We start from the raw sequence: 22,065 nt of genomic DNA on the forward strand, positions 1-22,065 counted from the left end.
CTGCCTGGTCCTCTGCCTGCTGCCCAGATCGACCCCAGAAGCCCAGATCTGGTGGTGTAAACATAAGAGGAAAAGCTGATTTCAAGCAGAGGCTGTGAGTGGCCCTAGCCCCAGCGGACAGGCCAGTTAAGTGACGGAAGCGGTGGGTTACCTGCAGGGATGTGGAGCAGACAGATGCTTAGGGAGGTTTCTGCTGGGCGTGAGGAAGGGGATCGTGCCTTACCCCATCTCTCCATATTCGGGAGGAGATTCCACACCTCCTCCTGGGTGGATGTGCACAGCTTAAAATTCAGCAGGACCAGGAAACTTATGATCAGGTACTTTGAAAGTCCACAGCTGCTGTGGTTTCCATCCTGGAAATGCTGTGAGAAATGCAAGCTTTGGTCACTGGTGATCTCTGATGCTTCTGCATATCCAACTGATGCTGATCTATGACCTGCTAATAGTGTATTTGTACACTTGCTCCAGTGTATTTGTAGCTTTCCTTAAAATTTGGAGGTTAAACAAGAAATAAATGTGCTGCTTTTGTGCCATTTTTGAAAAGGGTGAGCAATATGACCCAAATGACAAGTTAACTTAATAGCCATCCTAACCAAAACAGAAAATCTGATGTGGAATTCAAATATAAAAAGTTGAAATTAAGGAATATAACACAGGTCTACACAGTATTTTAGTAAAATTCACTATTAATTGAGGACGTACTTTACTCAGACTTAGTGCTGCATGATATTAACATTGGATGCATGCAGTGCCAATAAACCATGCGAATGGAATTTGCTGCCATATCTCAAGGAGAACTTAGTTGAAAGACATGGTGTCTAAAGAGGTTCCAGTAGTAGGTTATATATTGTACTACATTTTTAGCAGTGATCTGGAAGCAGATCTAAACCTGCTGCTGCAAAAATTCAGCTCCAGGATTAATGGAGTCATAAATAACAATGAGGACAGGGCACTGATCAGAACGGTTGGTAGAAGCCACCCATTCAAACTTAGTGAATTTTAATCCAGCTAGCTATAAAGTTGTCTATCTTAAGAACCAAGTGTGGAGGCTGTAACTGGAGAATAGAAGCCTATAGCATGGGTAGGTAATGACTTTGAGAAGGATTTAAGGGTCAGAATAAGTAAGCAGTCAGATAAGAGGTCTCCTATATGCTGCTATATCAAGAAAGGATTAATCAATGTATAAACAAAGGAACAAGAAAATGTTTATTTTACTTCTCATGTTTGGCCTCAACAGTGCCATCCACAGGGTAGTGCATACAGTTCTGGTTTTCAGATTTTAACCACCACGTTGGAAAATAAGAGCAAAAGAGTGAAACAAAATGTTCTGATGGTTGGAGAAAATGCATTACACTGGGAAGTTTTAAGAGCTCAGGCTGTTAAAAGTTATCTAAAAGAAGATTGGGAGGCGATTTGACTGTAGAATATAGGAACATTCCTACGGGAAAATAAAAGATATTAAAGGGTCTTTAATCTATTGAAGAAAGGCATAATAAGAAGCAATGGCCGGAGGCAAAAGCCAGACAAATTCAAATAGAAAATAAGATGTACACTTTTACATGGTTAACCACCAGAACACATTCCCAAGAGAAGCTGGGGATTTTCCATCATTTTATGTCTTCTGTTGAAGATTAGATTTTCTGAAAATTATTTTTTAGCCAAGCAGAAGTTATGCTTTATTTTTTTTGATGATTACAGGTTGAAATCTGATGGTCTGTGATACGCATAGTGTCAGCTTAATCTAGGGGACCATTATGGTTTAAATTTTAAATGCCAGAAGCAGACATTTCATTAATAACCATGAACATTAGAATAATTTTTTTTTTGCCTTGAAATACTTATGCTCCATAAAAAAAGCTGATCTGAATTAAGCTTTTGGCTGCAGAATATACTTACTAAGACAATATCTAAAGGTTTTGGTCTTTTCCTTCCTAGATTTACACTCTTCTGGTTACTTGGGAAAATTTCTCTGCATTTCCATTTCCATTTCTGAAGGAATAGATCCTTACAAGAAAATTTCATATAAAGTCTGGATAATAATCCTCCAAGAAGTATTTCACAGTATGAACATCAATTATGTAAAATTGCCTCAAGGCCTTGAGAATCAGAATGCACGAAATGAATCCTGATAGATTTCCTATATTGCACATTTTATATACTTGTATGTTGCATATGTTTGCATCGTACAGTCTTAACTTCACTTGAGGCATTATCGTAATATAAACAATTATATTACCAATGGCAGAGCTGCTACTACTGAAAGAGGTATGAATGAAATATAAGTAAGGTTTCAGATCAGGAGCTTGGCAAAGACAAAAAAACCCACCCCTGAAATGGTACATAATCAATTTTTCTATCTGTCTTCAGCATGGAAGGTGTGCTGTCATTTCTCTTCCTTCTGAGAAATGTGTGATGCTAATCCTGCAAGATACATGTGCTTCCTAATTTACATTCTTCCCTTTTTCCTGGCTCTTGAGCAGAAAATGCAAAGACAGGAGCTGAAAAACAAGCGCTGCCTTCTTTTGTGCATTTTCCCAGAGTCAAGCCACAAACAATCTCCCCTTAAACACAGAACAAACTGAAATCTGTTAATTAACTTGATGATGAATTCTGGAATGAGATCTGAATAACTGTACAGGGGGGAAAAAATCACAGTGATTGTACAAAGGATAAAGTGAGACTTGTCTTTACGGTATGCACTCGGTAACTTAAAAAAGCAGAAAGCGTTTGTGTGTGTGGTTGAAACTTGTTTACTTTGACTTTAAACAATTAGTGTGAAAATTACATGACATTAATACTGAGGTAGCTTTTAAATTACTTTTGTGCATTTAAAGTAAATAACTGTTGCAGTGGATGCTCCCAGAGGAGTGTGAAATGCATCTTATAACTGAACTTTTTCAGAAAATGTGGTTTTTGTACTATCTGCAATAGATGGCCCCAAAGCTGATCTGAGTACATTCCAGTTTCCCACACAAGTGCCGTCTGAGCACAACACGCATAACACATACGTTTTCAAGTATGCCTGGCAAACCAGCAGACTCACAGCCACGTTCCCACAGGCTGTAAATATTTGACAAGACAGCTGTGGGAATCGATGGCAAATGAGGTGCAGAATACATCATGCTTACAGCTGCTACTGTGATCACCCTGCCCAAGTGATAGGAGCAAGAGCCAGGAGTTCCTTTTTGAAGCAGAACATCTTGCCTGGCATCCATTGGATGACCACTCGTTGCCGAGTGTATTTAAGGTACTGGTTCTGCCTTGTAAAGCTTTAAACAATTGGAAACCACTTTGTCCAAGTCATTGGCAGACAGTTGTTTTTTCTCTCCTAATATAAATGAAGGAGCAGGTGGCAGGGCATTCTCCAGGATTGTGGGACTTCTTTTCTGTCATCGTCTGAAATAGCTTGAATCTGGTCATCTTTTTGTGCAAAAGACATCTGCTTGGTAGCATTTTATGAAGAGACTTAAAATAATTTCCCAGCATGATGAAGGAGGGAAAGGAGTATCTGTAGAGGTCTGAATCGCTGGTCTCCTGTTGAAATAATTATTCTAATGCTGCTAGGGTTGTGTTATATTATTAACAATGTTGAAGTGCCTAGAGGCAGAGGAGGGCTTCATTTTAGATCATTTTGAATGTAAATGAGTAAAATGTGCTAATTGTACCAGGTTTATTGTTATTTTTAAAAGAAGTTGGTGACTTGAGTACCCAGATTTGAGAAGGTGAGAGAGTATTTACCATAAGATTTAGTCTTGAAAAATTATATATGGGGGAATAAGGAAATCTATTTTATTTGCAATTAATACATATTACTGTAAGCAAAAAAACCCAGAGAGCGCTTTAATTTATTCTTGAGTATGAGCTATTACAATAGCTCAGTGAAGGAGTGCTGGGCAAGTGCTAAAGTTTCATTACAGCAACGTGAGAAAGAACATACCAAAGGGTTTTCAGCTTACTTGTGCTGTACTTGGTCATTGCTGACTTCTGCGCTATACTTTCTTAGTAAGCAATTTAAAGTATTAAAATGCAGCTTATCTCTGTACAAGTTACTGCTCATGAATTCCAGTGATAGCCATTTCAATAGAACTTAAAAGAATTTAGCTATCTTTAGTAAAAATGTATCTATCTAATGAACCAGTGTAGTGCTTTTTTTAGAATAACAACTGTTATTCTCCATGGGTAGAACAAAGTTAAGTAGTTTGGAAAGAATAAGCCTTGGTTCTTGTCTCTTTCTTGCTGGCATTCTGATTGCTATGCTAAATACTTGACCAACTGCAATAAAGAATTATTTCAATAACTTGCTGCAATCCTCTGATTTCAATTTAGCCTGGTTTTGCATTTATTTCTGCAGGATAATGCTCGAAGTTCCACATGTAAGAGTGCCTTTTTATTTTTTATTTGATTTTATAACACTTTCCTGGTATTATTTGCTTTTGTAAATTTGTTAAATTCTTCAAGCAAGTATCCTTGTTCACACACTATTAAATTGCTGCAGCATTTGTGTATGATGGGGGAAGGTCACTGGGTACCTCAGAAATCTGATGCATTGGCAGACCAGATAAATGAAGCATAAAGGCCCAAATAACATTAACTTAGCAATAACACCATCAGCAACAAAAGCAGAAAGTACAGGCTTTGTTTAAATGGTGGATGTTTTCCTTCAAAGTGACAAGGCTGGATTTTCTAGGGAATGGAATCAGGTGGCTTTGGTGTGTCCCTATTTTAGCACAGACTGGCACAGCAGCACATGTTCTCATGTCACAAGATGTACTTCTTATTATACTGCTGCCTCATTTAGATGAAGGCCAAGTATGCCCATCATTACTAAATCTGCCCAGCTGCTTGGGTTTGTTTTTTCTTTTTTTCACCACATGTCTATATCAGCACAGCATCTTGCAAAGGCACAGAATTTTACTGACTAGGGAATTGCATGCAGATGCAAGGTGTACAATGTTGTGATTTGTTATAAAAAATGAGTAAAAAAGTTGAAAATAAGTAATAAAACAGACTGCAGTAATAGGGTCTCCTCTGTAAAGTCATTCTAGGAATGTAGTTATTACAGTCTTTTCATTCTTATGTTAATTTATACCCGTGTGCTTAAGCATGTCACATGTCATTTCAAACATAATTCAGATAAGGTGACATTATTTAAGGAGTGTTTCTATCATGTTAAAAATTAGATTATTCCATTTTTTATGTTATCTTAAATTATTATATGTCCTAAATTATGTCATGAGAGTATCTTACAATCATTAATTGGCAGCTCCTCGGAACAACTCTATGAGGGAGTGGAATGCGTAATTCCCACCCCCTTCATTTTTCAACTGGGAAGGAGATACAGATTTGATAACAGTTTCATTATACTTCCATTTCTTCCATTTTCCCAGGTTCCTGTAATTTTAATTTTGTAATCTGCTGTCCGTATGGTGAGAAAATTGAGATATTTTTCCCTGTGGTGTCTCAAAGAGACTAGCAAATCCTAAAGCACCAACAAACCCTTTGTCTATTTGTCCCAGGATTCTGAATTGAAAACAATTAAATTTGGGAAGGCAGAGGAGAGGTTGGTTGCTTTGTGGGTGGGTGGGGTTTGTTTGCCCTTTTTTCAGAAACAAGAAATCAAAAAAGAAGAGGTGGTTTAGATTCCTGCTTTTTTAAAAGGTTGGATCAGTAATACCTAGTTGTGGGTGTGAAACGCTCATTTCTGGAAGGTGTTTCTTCACTCTGGCTACCAGGGATTAAATTGTAGAATTGCCTGTTTTTACTCAGAATAGCTGACACTGCCTTCATTCCCGTGTTCTCCTTTATTATCCACACCATTTGCCTATGGAAGAGGCAAGTTACTAACCTGGGGCGTGCACCTGTTTGGGTACCATCACTGCATTATTTTATAGCTATATTTTATTTCTGGCAAGACAGCAGAGGAGGGATAGAATAAAAAAAACCCCAAACTTGTGCATAGCTCTTCATCAGTCTAAAGCCCAGAATTAGTCTTCCACCCGTCACCTGAACTTTTGTGGTTATACAATACTTGCAGCTTTTTTATCACTATAATTTCTGCAGATCCCTTAAAGATATTTGTCCTTTAAGAAAGGAATAAGTTCTTTCATTCTGACTTGCATCAACTGCAATTATTGCATATTGGATCAAATTTTGTGTGCAAGAGTGGGAGTTACATCGGTGTCTGTGCTGCAGGGGCAAACAACTGCTGAGAACTCTTGGCAGTGGGAAGCTTCTTGTTGGAGCATGTTGAGAGCAGCAGGGATCCCAGCTCCTGGTTCCCAGAACCTGCTTGCTGATCAACCAGTTCAGAGAACATATCCCCAGCCCAAGGGTGAAAACACGCCTCTCCACAGGGCATTGTAGAGTTGCAGGGTGCCCAGGACTCCCATCAGAGACAAGGTGATCACATCCTAGGAGTTACAGCTTCATGGAAAAAAAGAAAAAAGCGCCTTTTCAAGAGGCTAGACCCATTCTGATTACTCAAACTCATTAAAGGAATGCACCCCACACTACACTAATGGGAAGGAAATAATGCGAATCAACCTGAATAGCTGGAGCAAAGAGTTTACCATATGGCATCCTAGGACATGAAAGGGAGGAGAAAGGTAGCATGTTCAAATCCTACCGTCAGGCTCAAAAGTTCATGTGCAGGAAACTAGGCAAGGCATGTGTGTGCCAAATAGATTGCTAGGGAAGAGAGATTTGATGTGGTAAGAGAATCGGGATGCAAAGTGTAAGATACACAGCAGATTGGAATTTGCCTTAGCACGCACAGATGCATGTTTTAATCAGTTCTGGACTTTTTTCTTGGAAAATCCCAAATTGCCAAGATTATGAAATGGAGCCAATTCATGTTCAAGGGTGTGTCAAGTTACTCATCATTAGAGTAGGAGTGAAAGCTTCCCTAGGGTTCTTTCTGACAACATTTGTTTCTTTTCCATTCAGAGGTGGAAAAGCTGCCACAATTTGGGGAATATGTTCATAATTCATACTAATTATGAATTGTCTTGTGTTTCAGGAGCACCTTTTCTAACCATAGCTCTTATTACAAATGAGGTCATTCGTATTAGAATGAAGATCTGATCTGCAGCCAATAAAAAATATATGTTTGAGCATGTTAAGCAGTGTGTTATTTTCATTTTAACTCCTAACCTTCAAACTACAATCTAAAGGCCAAAATTAAGAACTTATGCTCCTTCTGCAATTCAGTGGAAAAGGCAGATACCTTGACAGACAGACCAGGAAGTCTACAGGCTGATGAGAGAGCTGTTTCGAGTTAGCTGATAAACCAAATGTGTGGACGGCTCTGAAACCCCATCCCACACCTCAGGCAGGGCTACAAGTAAGATAACTTGATCTATGGATGGTAAGGGACCTACTGATGGTAGTCTGTTACAGGTGTTTTTATAAATAATTGTGTAGATTTCACTTTTTTCCCCAGATAGGATGCTCACTTTTGATGTAACTGCCTAGTGGTTAGAGCTCTTGCCTGGGAAGGACCTTTCAAAGCCCTTTTAGCAGTGTGATAGCCAATATTAATTCACTCTCACTATTGCCCTGTTTGTTGCAGGTGAATTGAGAACATCCACAGCAACACAAAGAGTCTTCTCCTTTCAATCTGCTGAAAATGCCAGTGAGCTACTTCCCTTCCATCTTCAGGATGTTACGTGCTCCCAGTCCTGGGGAAGGTCTCAGGAAAAGGCCAGGTGTGTTCAACACACACGATGATACTCAGAACAACTTGCCTTACTGCTGCACCCTTTTCCAGGTAATGCAACCCATGCATCCCAGGGCAATTCAGAACCTGTATGACAAGTATTTTGAACGTAACCGGTAGTTCTGCAGTCTCTCGCTTTCAGGGTAGCATGAACATTGCTGCTTTTCTTAATTACGCAGAAAGTGCTCAGAATTATGTGGGTGTCTGATATTTCCTCAAATGTAAATTAACACTTAAAATATTATCATGAGGTAAGTAATTAAATTTTTAGGGGTGGGTGACTTAAAATACATAGGGTTATATGACTTGCCCTCAGACAAGTTCTTGAATAAGTGCTTTGTCATGATGGGTAGGTTCTACAATATTTACTTTGGGCACCAGAAATGGCACTCAGGTGGATTCATCAGTTTAACCCGGCAGGTAGCTGAAACAACCACACAGCCGTTCGCTCACCCTCACCTCACCAAGTGGGTTGGGGGAGAGAATTGGGGAAAAAAAAAAAGGTGGAACTCATAGGTTGAGATAAAGACAGTTTAATGAAATAATAATGATAAAAGAATATACAAAACAAGTGATGCAGAGCACAATGGCTCACCACCTGCTGACCCAGTTAGTTCCTGAGCCACAGCCCCTCCCCAGCCAACCCCCCCAGTTTATATACTGAGCCTGATGCCATATGGCATGGAATATCCCTCTGGCCAGCCTGGGTCAGCTGTCCCGGCTGTGCCCCCTCCCAGCTCCCCGTGCACCCCCAGCTTGCTCGCTGGCAGGGCAGTGTGAGAAGCTGAACAGTCCTTGACTGCTTAGCAACAACTGAAAACATCAGTATGTTATCAACATTATTTTCAGCCCAAATCCAAAACATAGCACTGTACCAGCTACTAGGAAGAAAATTAACTCTATCCCAGCTGAAACTAGAACACAAGTTCAGGAAAACTACCTATAAAATTCCTACTGTCGCAGCTGTCTGACCCCAGAGGTATGTGAAAATTCCTACCGCCTACTCATTTGTCCTGGCAGTTCCTCAGATCACTAAAGTGGAGTGCCTGTGACTACACAGGTGGCAGTGATGGGTAGGGCTGGGCTCTCAGATGAATTTTGCCATGGCTCAGGAACACAGGAAAAATGTGTCTATATTCCACCTGAATGCCTGGAGAAGCCCACTATTCTACGCACGTGTGGAGCCTCGTAGCGCTGAATCCAGTACTGTTCACAGAGAAACCACAGGCTTCTGTGAAAAGGATGAGAGAAGAGAAGCACCAGAGCTTATCCTTCCCATAATAGCTTAATAACGTAGTCAACTAGGGAGTGGGAAATCTAAATTCAGTTTCATCTTGGCCTGATGGGATGCAACCACTTATGACTCAGAAGGCTGCTGTAGATACTAGGTTATGGCATAATCCAGGGCACTGCATCTTCCATCCCTCCTCCTGAATTTAGACTGTAGTCTGTAAAACTCAGAGAGCTAGAAAAAGATTTAGCAAGACAGTGCATGATTTGCAATTTGGTGATTGGGATGTAGGAGATCTGTATTTGATGGGGCTTAACTGCTTTGGCTGAAAAGGGAGCAGAGGTACTTGATTAGGTGATCTGAATCAACAGGTATTGGGAGTTGCAATACTTGTATTGGAGGCCCCCTAAGTCCTGCCCTTGGAGTGCCATGAGGTTAGTCAATGCAACAAAAGTTAAGCAGCTGTAGATTTGGAGTCAGGATATGTAAATGGTAGAAGTTGGTCAAGAATCCAAGACTGATGATTCACAGACCTGTGGTGCAACCATGCTTAAAGCATAACTTTAGGATGCAGGAGCTCAGTGTTAGTTTGCCCATACATCTTCTAGTACCACCCTTGTGATCTGCTGTGGTTGTTAAAAAGCAAGCAATAAAATACGATATATAGTAAGAGAAGCATTTTTGGAAGAAGTTATATTTGGAGGTGGTAGGAGACTGTATCTTTTTGATCACTGTATTTTAGAAAAAAAATTGTTTATAATCAAACATGACTGGAGAAACTTGCAATATAGGTTCATCAGTTAAGAGCCTGAGTGTTCTAAGGATTGTTTAGTTTTGCACCTTTATTGTGCTAGAAACTACATACTGCTGATGAAGGGGCTTTCAAAACCAGCTTAGCCAGACAACAAAGGAAAACAAAACACTATTCATGAAGGGGTTGGAGTTGTCACATTCATCTCATCTTAAATTTTGCAGTTTTTCTGGCTAATCAGATGGTTTTCTCCTTGTTTCTTGTAGGCTGAAAATGCTCGCTTCCTGTAATGTGGTTTTGCCTTATGACTCTCCTGCTGCCCATCTCTGTATATCTAGATATAAATGTATACGTCTGCATGTACACCTTTTTTAATATGCCTTATTATCATTAGCACGCTCTGCTTTCTCTCCTGCGTTTGTTTGGTGGATACTTAACCTATGTGTGCAGTCAGGAGAACTCTTAAAACTCTCTTTGATTTTGTACGTCTCTGGCAGACCTTCTGCAGCCGCGAACCATATAACTGCTCCTGTACTACTCTTTAATCCTATAGACACTGGTGGAGTGCTCACACTTCTGGTCATATGGTAGTTCCAGGGCCATATTACTGTATTTCACTATATTTTTTCTCACCCTTTAAGTGCCAGCTGAAGAAAAGCACTGGCAGAGGTCCTCCTGACAATGACAGTAACAAGGGCAAAATTTGGTTTGTTCTAGGGAAAAAAAAAAAAAAAAATCCAGACAGAATCATTCCCTTAGCAGAGTCATTTATTTGTGGGATATGGCTTTAAGTCCTACCTAGAACAGGACTCTTCCTCATTTTTCCTGGTGAACTTGGACTTCATTAAGAAACTGGAGACACAGAGTGATGCACTTGCTTGGGGACATATCGTATGTCCTTGGATGAGTATGAAAATAATTATCTAATATCGTTTACACAACCAAATCATAAACAAAGCCTAACTAAAGTGTTAAAGCGTCATAGGTAGAATTGCAGGTTTCTATGTATTATCCAGTATGTAAATAAAGCTTACCCTTCTGTCTTAGAGAAGTTTCCAGCCACTGAGTCCACGGGATTTGGTGTTCATGATAGTACCAGCTTGCTCTGTTTGTGTCCAAAGAATAATGGAGAGAACAAGACAAACACAGACTAGCAGTGACTAACAAACAGCCCTTTTTCAGGTGCAGATTTAGTAAGAACACCTTCTTAGCTTGACAAAATCACCACCGTCCAACGAAACCCTCACTAAAATGGGACCAGGACTTCTGTACCCAGAAAGAAATGTCATTTAGATGGTGCAAGAGACCGTTCATCATGCTGCTATTGCATATCACATTCAGTGAAATCCTGGCAAATAGTTCTTCACCCAAGTGGCGGATCCTATTGTTTAACTAAATGACAACTGCCTGCAAGATTTTTAATGAAAAGCAGCAGGAGTGTTTTCTGTAACTTAACAAGCTGCTTTGATTTTTGAAACAAGTGCTTGGAAAAGCCACATGTCAGGCTTTCTTAATATGAGCTGAGCAGAGCAGCCCCAGTGACAGCAAGTGGGATCAGCTGCAGCTCAACAATGGCTGTGCAAAGCCACAGCAAGGAGGTAAGGCCATGTTGAAGTAAGGAAGGCAAGGCAAAGAGCCAAGGGCAGGATCAGGCACAAGGCCAGGCATAGCCCAGCCTGGAGGAGACTTCTCACAGCTCTTTTCCCTGCAGTCTTGTCCCAGGTTAGGAGCTGGCCCTGAACACGGGCACCAAACCCCTCGGAGCAGGGGAGAGAGGTTGCAGAGTGTGTTGGTGCACCAAGTACCCTGACACCGTGAAAACTAAAATGCAGTTGTATTTGTTAGGGTATGCAAAATACTTGCAAGAAAATCTGAAACCAGTGTAAATCACAAATGTGAAACTCGGATCAGATTCTGTGTAAGCCTGGCTGAGTTTTATGATCTGTATCACTAAACTTGAGCCATGTGTTCAACAAATCTGGCTTGATTTATTTATTTTGGCTTAAATGGTTTAAAAACTGAAGCTTAGAAAGTTAGTCATTTATAGCCTTCTGATTTCAGCTGCTTTTTTGGCCACGTACAGTTACTAATATAAGTACTCTTTTTCATGCAGAGATGGAGGAAGCCTGTGTGCATGAGCCTGGGTGGCACTTAATAAAAACCTTAGAAAAATGTCACCTTTTACTTTAAGGGTTATTTGTTACAAGGCAGGCCATGTGGGTTTTTAGTATGAAGTGATCACTGAATTAAAGCAACCACACTATGCTCCCACGTGCCTAATTACAAAAAAGACCCTCTTTGTGATACCTCAGCATGAAATGTTTAATTTCTAGTGAAGATACTGCCCAGTGCTGTGATTCTGCAAGGACTTACCTTTATGCATCATGCTCATACATCCCTTTGGAGTCATGGGGGTTGCACTTGGTGCTGAAAGTTGAACGTCTGAATCTTGGCAAGGTCATAAGATGTTTGAAATGAGTTTTGAGAAGCCTGTGAGATGACTTATAATTACTTCGAATTAAGATGCAACTTCCTTTCTTAGTGTTGAAATACTCTCTGTAAAGACAATAAATAAATTGAAATGTAAAGAAATTACTTAGGTCAAGGTTGATAGTTGCTTAATGGGCCTCCAAGGCACTCTCAACTCCAAATAAAGTCAAGAGAAGACAGGAGTCTTTAACACCTTTGCAAGTCATTATGTTGTTAGCAGGCATAAACGTTATCAAGTCCTCCTTCCTCTCTCTGCTTCTGTACCAATTACAGGGAAGTAAGGACACTGATTTCCTTTGTAGATCAACTGATGAAAAGTGCCAGAAAAGCTATTATCAATGAATATCTACATTTGTGAATAATTTCTGTGTAGCCTTTCAGATACAGGAACCTTGGCACCCATGTAGAAAAATATTACATTGAATCTACTGCTGTTTCCTTACTGTGAACAATTAAAATGTGAGGTATAAACTGCCAGCACAGTCCTTGGTAAAACAAAATTGATGCTTTGTAAAAGCTGTTTTCAAACTCTTCCCCATATGGTCTAACCAAATTCAAAAGAAAAAGCATAGACATTACAGGACAATCACATTTGTTTGTTGTGCTGGAAAATTGATGTCAAAGTCCTGTACATGTCTTCCAACTACACCAAAACAAACACCACACCACAGCATGCATGTTTCCTGTGTTTAGCATAATACTATTTCACAAAGGCATAAAAACAAAGTAGAGGATCATCCTGAAGATGACAAAAGAGATGCTTCCAAGAGGAGTATCTGCTAACAGAAATACTGACCCTATGGAAAGCATACCAATCTTACCATGACCAAGAGCCATGGCCTCTGCAGTGGCTGTCTCCCAGAGTTGGGAGAAGGGCAGGATCCTCATGGGTGGGAGGTGACCCTGGCCCCGGTGGCTGGGCAAGGCTGGGAGAGGGGTCCAGTTGCCTCCTGCAGTGGCCTCAGGCTGTCGCTTCGTTATCCCCATCTGGGTGATGCCTCCTCTGCCTGGGCTTGAGCTCACTGACAGCCATAATATCGAAATGCCTCTGTGTATGCCGCAGGTCAGGGAACAGCCCTGGCACAGAGACCCCACCTTTCGTTGCTTGTGCACTGCAGCTGTCTGCTGCAGCTGTGGGCACAGTGAGATAAGAAGAGATTCATGGAGGGAAATGTTTAAAAATCATGCAGGGCTGGGATCGGAGTTTTGCTTCCACAAGAACTCTTCAGGCATGTGAAGAAAGCTTCACGAGGTGGACAGGGGGAAAGACTGCATTTCATCTGAAACAATTTCTGTATAAAGAGCAGAGCTGACTGAGGACTACAAAGTTTGATTAAAAAAAAAAATCACAGGACAAAATTTATGGACTGTGGGCACAAGGCGGGCAGCTGCAAAATGTTTAGCTGAAAGAAACCAGGGAGAAGACATGGAACTGTTTCTTAATTACTCGTCTGGGAAAAGATTATATAAAGATTAAGGGAAGGGCATGTTTGCAGAGATAATACAGCTTGAGGGACAGCCAAGAGATCAGAGGTTGTTCTGAGCTTTATGAGTCGTGTGGTGCCTTTCAGCTGGTAAAGCCACACACTGCAGCACTCACTGGGAGTGAAATGCTGCCAGCACTGAGTGGCAGGGCTTTATATCCATGCTGTGCAGGTGCCTCAAACTGTGCTGGGCCAAAGCAAAGGCACAGATTATGATGAAAGGACTCGAGCATGACAAATCAAAACTGCCGAATTTTTTTGGTTAGGATTATTGTAACTTAAAGATCAGCCTAGACATGCACCTACATAGTGTACTGCAGGGTACATCGGCGTGGCGTGCACTGAGATACTGCAGATAGCTCTTGCCAGTGCTCCGTGCCCACCGAAAGCTGTGTGCCTGCGTTCACACAGGGCCAAGCCCCAGCAGAAAAGATCCCCTGGGAGCAGAGTATATTGACTTTGAATCAGCACCAGGCTACCGTGATAACATGGCTTTTAGTTGGCTGCTCAGGCAGAGCTCACTTGGGTCTGAGGGGATTATACCACGGACGGTTACACCATATAAAGGCTGCTTGAAAGGTACTTGCATAATGAAAAAAAATCACATATTCCTGATTGCTTTATTTATTCAGCTATATTACTACCCTTTTTTACTGAACACCGGTTTGCTCCAATAAATGTAACTATTATCCTTCTTTCCCCTCAGAAATCTGCTGTTAGTCCAGGGCCTCTGGGGAAGCTGCGTATTGAAAACCAGTTGGTGTAAAAAGCTGTCTGCTACAGTCAAGGCAGAGACTTGGATCGAAACGGTGCAAATCCTCACATGGCAACCAAGAGCGAGTAGTGCTGCATCAATGCAGAGCAGCTCTGAGTGTGTTATTCTCAGCTCTTTGCCAGTCTGGGTCCATCTTCGCTGATTACCTGGAGGTGGGAACCAGCTTTTACACAGGTAATCAAGTCCAAACAGCTCTCTGCTGGTTTCTAAAGCATGAGCTTTCTCCAGCCTTTTCATCAGCAACTGTCTTTCCACTTTGAAATCTTACCTGTTGTGCGTAAAATTAGTTGCAGGATGAGGCTCCCTAAAATTTGCATGTGAATCCCATGTGTGTCACTGTGTTCTGCCTGAATGAGCTATCGATGTGGCTTTTCATACCACTGAAGGGTACTTGACGGGAGAGAGCTCCATGGTTTCTCTCCAGTGAATACATGGCTATTTTTGTAATAGGAAACAAGAGTTAAACATGTGAAAGGAAAAAATGTCTGAAATGAATGAAAAACACAAAACCTGAGTTCGTCTGCCAAACTTGTAATATCTCTCAGGTCTGTCTCTGCCCAACTCGGCTGTGTTGTGCTTCCAATAAAATACTTGCTACTCAACACGGCCAAACCTAAAGAGGAATTGGGGGGGTAGGGGGTGGCGTCTTTATTTTTTTTTAGCACAGCTGTGGATTTGTGACCCTCATCCTTCCCCCCATACGGTTCTCTAGTCAATGAGCCCCTCGGGACTTTTCTTTTTGTAGAGAATTTGAGACATCGAGTGCTAATTGAACAAGATAGTATCAGTAGCCAGACATTTGCAGTGTTTAGGTGTGAGTAAAGGTCCATAGTTAAAAAGTTTAAGTTAAACACCGGAGTAAAATATCTGACAAGTCAAACCTGGATTTATTCTTCCTGAGAACATGGTGAGACAATGCATTTCATTAAATAGTACACATCCTGTTTATATGTTACTAATTGGTTTATTCTGATGAACTACAAAAATGTCTATCATAAAATTAGACACATGCACTACTTTTCAAAGTTTCAGAGCTGTACAGAAATATATCTGAGCAGGTATCTTACGCTACTCAAAATTGAGATGCAAGCTAGCTAGCTGTAACTAACTTGAAACAAAATGTTAGAAGAACGAACAAGGGATCTGTAAAGATTTCACCGTAAACGTATGGGGAGTTTAAGATTCATCTGCTGAAGGATGAATTCTTCCTTCTCTCTTTTCCAACAGTTTGATGGTTGCACTTAGGAGCAGATTCATTGTACTTGTAGTGACTTTGAAGAAAGATATACAAACTACCGTGGGGAAAAGCCACCTAGTGGTACAGAGAAATGGTGCCAAGCAGGAGCAGGTACCTCTGAATTCCAAGGAAAGATTTGTTCTCATACTGGGCCACCATGCTGTGGCATGTTATAAAGGCTATTTGTTATTACTCATGGGAGTCTGGAATGTGTATTGCACACAAGCAGGAAACCCACAAATATATTAAAGAAATTTTCTGAAGGACAGCACCACGAAACTTTATGTTGGATCATTGCCTGTTTTGTATATGCTGTGTAAACAATAAAATCTCATTTAGAGCTATTTCAGAGAATTAAAAGAGCATGAATGAGTTTGCCCCATTTTTCTTTTCACTTGTCCAAATAAATGCAAGAGTTGCTGTAAAACCAGCTGTCCAGAGCACAGAAAGAGAAGAAAGTCCATAAAGTGCTATCCACTGTCCATTTGTGGATGAAAGTACATCTGTGCTGTTTATTTTAAATAATCTTCATTATCTTATGGCTTTAAAGCATAACAACTTAATGCCTTCACAGGAAAGAAGCTAAGGAAGAGCACTGGTTCAAAGCTGTATCTCCATTCTGGATCCCACTGGTTAATTTTTGAGGATAATTTCTATATCTGTGAAAAAGAATTGGGAAAGCCATCCAATTTGGGAAAACAAAAATTCACCCCCTTAGCAAAAGGCTGCTGGTGAGGTGGATCAGGACAGCGCATGATCGACATGTGAAAGCCTGTCTCCTAAGAAAGACTGAAGGAGCTGGTGAATCATTACAACAGCTCCATTCCTTCAGGACCCTTCACCTCAGCGCAAGCAGCTGAGAGTTATTGCAAGAATGAAGGCATATCTCCTTTCGGCACATCAATGATTAAACCTGAGCCTTTGTAAAGAGTAATAGAATAGGTGGCGTGTTCTTATCTATATAGTCGAAATGCAAAGATACAGCCCGTGTGCTGGAGGCTTGGTTTTCATAATGTCAAGGTCTTTGCAGCTTTGTGCTCCAACCATAGTGTTTTCTCATTTGCAGATTCATCTGTGAACACACAAATCGTGGAGTTTTGCAAACATGGAGGGATTAGCTGATATACATATGCAGCTACCCACATTGCATAGCCAGACCTTGCAGGATTCTTCAGCCTGTGCTGGTTATTGAGTGGGGATGGAGGGAGGGAGAAGGGGACACCATGCCAAGCTACAGGCGGGTTATAGATCTGCTAGAAATCGTGGGACGCTGCAAGCAAACACACCTTACTGCAGACTGCCTGTGACACGTGCGTCCAGCTCTGAGGATTAAGCAACCCTAGTCACTGCCGTACCTCTAACATAAGGGGTCACGGTGCAGGAGAGGGGGTATGGCAAAGCTCTTGGCTGTGTAAGGGATAGATATGAAAGAAGGGGACCAATGAGGATGGAGCCTCCTTAGGTAAATTAATTTCATCTTCAGAATGGGAGGCTTAACGAGTCAAGCTAGGCAATTAGAGTAATTACCCCTAAATGTTCAATTACATAAATGCATCTGTATGCACACACCAGACCTGAGGTTTACTTCATGTAGCAAGTGCATAAATGTGCCAGTCTCTGCATCAAATAAATCACCGCATTTGTGAATGTGCACCAACAGAACTGCATCTGCTGAGCTTAAAGGAGGCACGAAGACGTGTAGAAAAATATCTGGAAGTACAAGCAATGCCCTGGCTGGCATGGAGCTTGGTAGCCAGGGAGGTCAGGATGCAGGAGCAGGGAGCAAGGACAACTGACCCAACAACTGGCTTGTGCACACTGACACCTGCTCCAAGTCATGCGGTCTTGCTCTGAAGACACTAATTTCTTTCATCTTTCTGTGGCACTTGGCCACCTTAAGCCTTCTAGGCATTCTTGAGGCAGGTACAGTGTGGATGAAGAGAAACCTAAACCAGGGGGCTGGAAATGTGTGGCAAAAAATGAGACCTGGGAAGGAAATTCTGGAAATGTGCCCCATTTGTAGGGTTGTGAGGAGCAGTGTTCCCAGCTTGTGTGCACACACATTACACATAGCTTGGAGTAAATTAGTCAGCTTTCCAGATGAAGGTAAAGAGAAACCTGTGAGAGTGTGAGAAGGCACATATAAACCTCTCAGGACTCTGTGAGGTTGGCTCTCTGTGCTCATTAAGATTAACTAGAAAATTCTGGGGATTGGATGCGGGGAGGGTGTCAACGTGCCTGAGTGCGCTTGCATTTGTAGATGGACTCAAGGCTCCCATACTTCTGCTGCTTTTCTCTGGTTAAGTCCTTTCTCTACTAAAGATTTCCAGAGGTGCGGTAGCCGAAGTCTCAGTGCACTGTCTCATGAGCAATTCCCACAGGTCAAGACATCCCGCACGACTATAGGACCTGCGCGCTGTGCTGCACATGCCTGTGCAGTGGGTCCTCTGCTCTCCAAAAATCCTCAGCTGCTGGGGGCACGTTCAGTCCAACTGCTTGATCTGCTTCCCAAAAAAGTGGGATTTATGAGCAGGTCTCAACCACGTGGGCACCACAGTCACGCAGGGAATCTCACACCATGCAAATGTCCCTAAGGCTGTCTACAGGCAGAGCAACCTCATCTGTCACCCATTTCCAGCCTTTAATAAAGACCTTTGAAAGATGTGGGGAAGTGACTCCAGTTTGCACTCCATTCGCTTTGGTAACTGTAAAGAGAAATGCAGAAACCTCATGAGAAACATTCTCTGATGAAATTTCTGCAGTAGCTTTTCCTGGTATGCCCAGATTCCCAAATCTCCCCGATGCAGATCCCTCCTTTAAATGCATTTCATGCATCTATCACCAAAAAATGTAATCAATAGAAATCTAACAGCTTCCTATTTACTTCAATGTGGGGGGAATAAATCAAAACCTCTTACACCAAGCTGTTACCATCCCACTGTCTGTTTTTTCAGTGAAGTTTTTTTGCTGCCCTTCCACAGGGTAAGTTCCCCAACCATTTACACCAAGTTCTCACCCGCAGATCCGCTCACTGACATGAGGACTCACAGCTTTTGAACCCTTTTCTGATTATCTCCTCTGCCAACCAAATCTCACATGGTGCTTCTGCATCGCATCCCTCACGTTTTGCGAGGAGTTTTAAAAGGTCACAAATGAGCCTGTTGAAGTCAGTTGGGATAATCCTGGAGTGAAGTGCTGCTTGACAAGGGTAGCAAGAATACAGGCATAATCTGTAAGAAGTACCGATCCATAATAAACTACTGCGAGCCTTGAGCAACAAAAACATTGAAGAAGGCCCATATCTCTGGAGCTGCACGTCTGCCCTTTTCCATACAGCCTTGAATACACAACTGGGAAATCAGCCCTTCTGCTTTCATTGTTTTCCTTCTTCTTGTGCACTGGCTTGTGGTTTATGGGCACACGGCGGGGGTGAAAATAAGCCGCTGTTGGTAAACAAGTAAAAAAGGAGCACTGCTGCTTAGTCACCTCAAGCAGAGAGTGGAGGAGATTTCCCAAGTCCTGGCAGTGAGTTTGGTTATCTGTGTGGGCAGCTCAGGTTGCATGGAAGAAAGCGGAGCCCTGAGTTTGCACACTAAGCGATAACATTAACGGAGAAGAGGGGTGGGATGGGAAGGCGTTTGATCAGTGACATTCAAGGTTGCTTGCAAGCTGCTGGGAGCTGTAAGACATGAGCTGGCGCATGTAAGGTGGCCACAGCTTTACCACCCGCCCTACTCACGCTAGGCAGAGCGCAGTGCTGCTGCACGTCTGTCTGCTGCTGTCCGTAAGCCCTAAGACGGGTACTGGTGTCCCTTGTCTGGGCGCTTGAAAAGAGAAAATAAATACCTAAGCATACATGGTGAGTCTGAAATACTGATGCTGTGCTGGCTGAAGAGGCGATGCTGAGAATGGGTTTTCAGACTCTAGATCTGGCATTTGAGACTGGAAGAGAATACTACAAGGCAGCCAAATGCAGACGTGATTGCCTATTTGAGATGCATTGCTGTTTCCGTGCAGGCCACCGTGCTCTGAGCAAACACAACTCGGTGCTGACGGGGATTACTTTTTGTCCTCTTCCAGCAGCGGCATCTTTGCTTTGTCTGTGAGTGGCTTTGCTGAGTTTCAGGTTAGGGTCCCAATAAAGCTTTAACAAAGCACTAAACCGCAAAGGCAAACAAAAGAAAAAGAAAAAGGAATGTAAATGTAATGAGTAAAATCTTGTTGTGTGACCACAAAAACATGGGACGCTAGGAACTCTTCGGGAAGACAATTTGCTTTAAAAGAAACTATTACAGTGGAAATGACGTCAGAAAAGCCCTCCTGCTTTCTGGTGTTTCTGTGGGCTGTCTGCGGCGTGTGGATGACCAGGTTTCGGCATCCGTCCGCATCTAAGTCCTGCCACTCTCGCCAAGTCAGGCAGGGAGCTGTGCAGGGTCTGCAAGCTTTCTGCAGCAGCTGAAAAGGATATTGTGAGACACAAGACCCTTTATTCGGGGAGAAGCTTTATTGCCTATTTAATACACTCCCAGAGCAGAAAACATGAGTCAAGTATTTACCTTGAGATTTAGGCTGAACACTACAGTAATCCTGAACAATCCCAGAGTTCTCTATTAGTGCTAGGCTTTAACGAACAAGCCTAAACTGAGGAATGCTTTAGCTCTCTGTGTAGCTGAACTCATTGTTTAAGGTCTTGATTAGAATTTTTTTGTGAAAAAACAGGGCACGTTTTGTAAATTTTCTTTGCAGTCATAGGAATCCATTCTTTTTAAGAAATTTCCTTAAGTCAATGAAAACTAGACATTCTTTTCTACGTATTGCCTGAGAATATGCCCTGTTTGATTATTTGTCTGTTATAATTCAAAACTGAAAAAGCGGAGTTTACTCTGGTTCCTAGGCCATGCTCTTTGCACAGTTTGTGGGACCAGGCAGCCCTGCCAGTACTGCCTCGCTGCCACCTCTCCTGGGGAAGCCCCTGGAAGCTGCTTCTGCCTCCGCGCTTCCTGTAGGGAAGCTGGATCTTGGAGGAAATTTAACCTGCACAGTCTAAAGGCTTTGCCCTGACAGGCAGTAGCATTTTCCAAACAGGACGCTTATGGGAAGACCTCACACACTTTGAGCTGGAAAAGCAAAATAAACCTTAAATGCACAGCACACTCCTGGTTTTTCAGCCTCCTTGCCGACTCTGATGGTAGCTGGTTTTCCTGGTACCCCTCTGTGGGCTCTCCCACCTTAGTCTCACACTCCTTTCTAAGCTGTGGGAGGCTTATCATTCCCTTCAATAATCTTTCTTCTTATCAGGACTATAAACCTGATTATTGCCTTTTCAGGTTTCTAGGGAAACACCTCCTTTAACTTCTCTTCTGATCCAACTTCTTGGCAAACCATCCTTTAAAAGCACACAGAGAGGCATGGACTACAGGCATAAAAACTCAGATTTCTCAGGTTTTCACAGCTAACGTCAGATACGATTGCAGAGGAGCGATATATAGCGCGTGCCACTATTCGGTGTTTACATAAGAATGCGACATTAATCTCCATAGTACAAATTGAGCAAACCACAAAGTTAAGCCCAACAGTGACATCCCTTCCTTCTGCTGCTTTAACCTGACAGTTTTAAGGCTGGAACAAGAAAATTTGATTCCACAGTGCTTAAAACAGTGAAAAACAACAGGGCTGGTCTCAGCGCCAGGTACCAGCTCTCCCCCAGAAACGCGGGGTCACGTAACATTTACAAATCATTGGGACAGACTTTCAAAACATTCGTTGCTGGTGCCTTTCCAACTGCTAGCAACAGTGGTGGTAATTCCTCCTTTGAAAAAGCCCTCCAAAATACTCATTACCTCCTTTAATTGCATTAATAATAATAAGCATTAATTGCGATTTCCCCCTCAGTGTGAATAATGTGCTTCCCCACTAGATGTCATCGTTGCTTCTGCAAATCACATGGGTTTTGATTAAAACCATTTAATGAAGGTCCTTCATTTAGACAGGCCTTCACCGTGCTGGTGGGAACCAGGACCTGGATGAAACACTTGGAGATTTGCACCAACGTGCTTTCGACTCCATCAGGAGGATTTGCCATGCCAATACATGTCACCAGGAGCCCACCTACTACCCCAGCTCTTCGCACCACTCTCCAAAAAACCACTAAGGTCACTGGAGCTGTTTCATTGGATTTACTCTTTTGGCAATAAGGCTATTTATAATGAAATATGACCCACAGCAGCCCCAGTTTAACATAGCCGTAAAGCCACCGAAGGTTGCAGTGCCAATCTCCTGACCGGGTGCTCTGGTCTGAGGCTCCAGGACCCAGCACTGGCACGAGGCAGGGTCCTGGCTTCGACAAGAGACTGTTCTGCAGGAGCAGAAAGAGTATTTCT

This window comes from Phaethon aethereus (genome assembly GCF_964289735.1).
Source record: "Phaethon aethereus genome assembly, chromosome: 5".
Lineage (NCBI taxonomy): Eukaryota > Metazoa > Chordata > Aves > Phaethontiformes > Phaethontidae > Phaethon > Phaethon aethereus.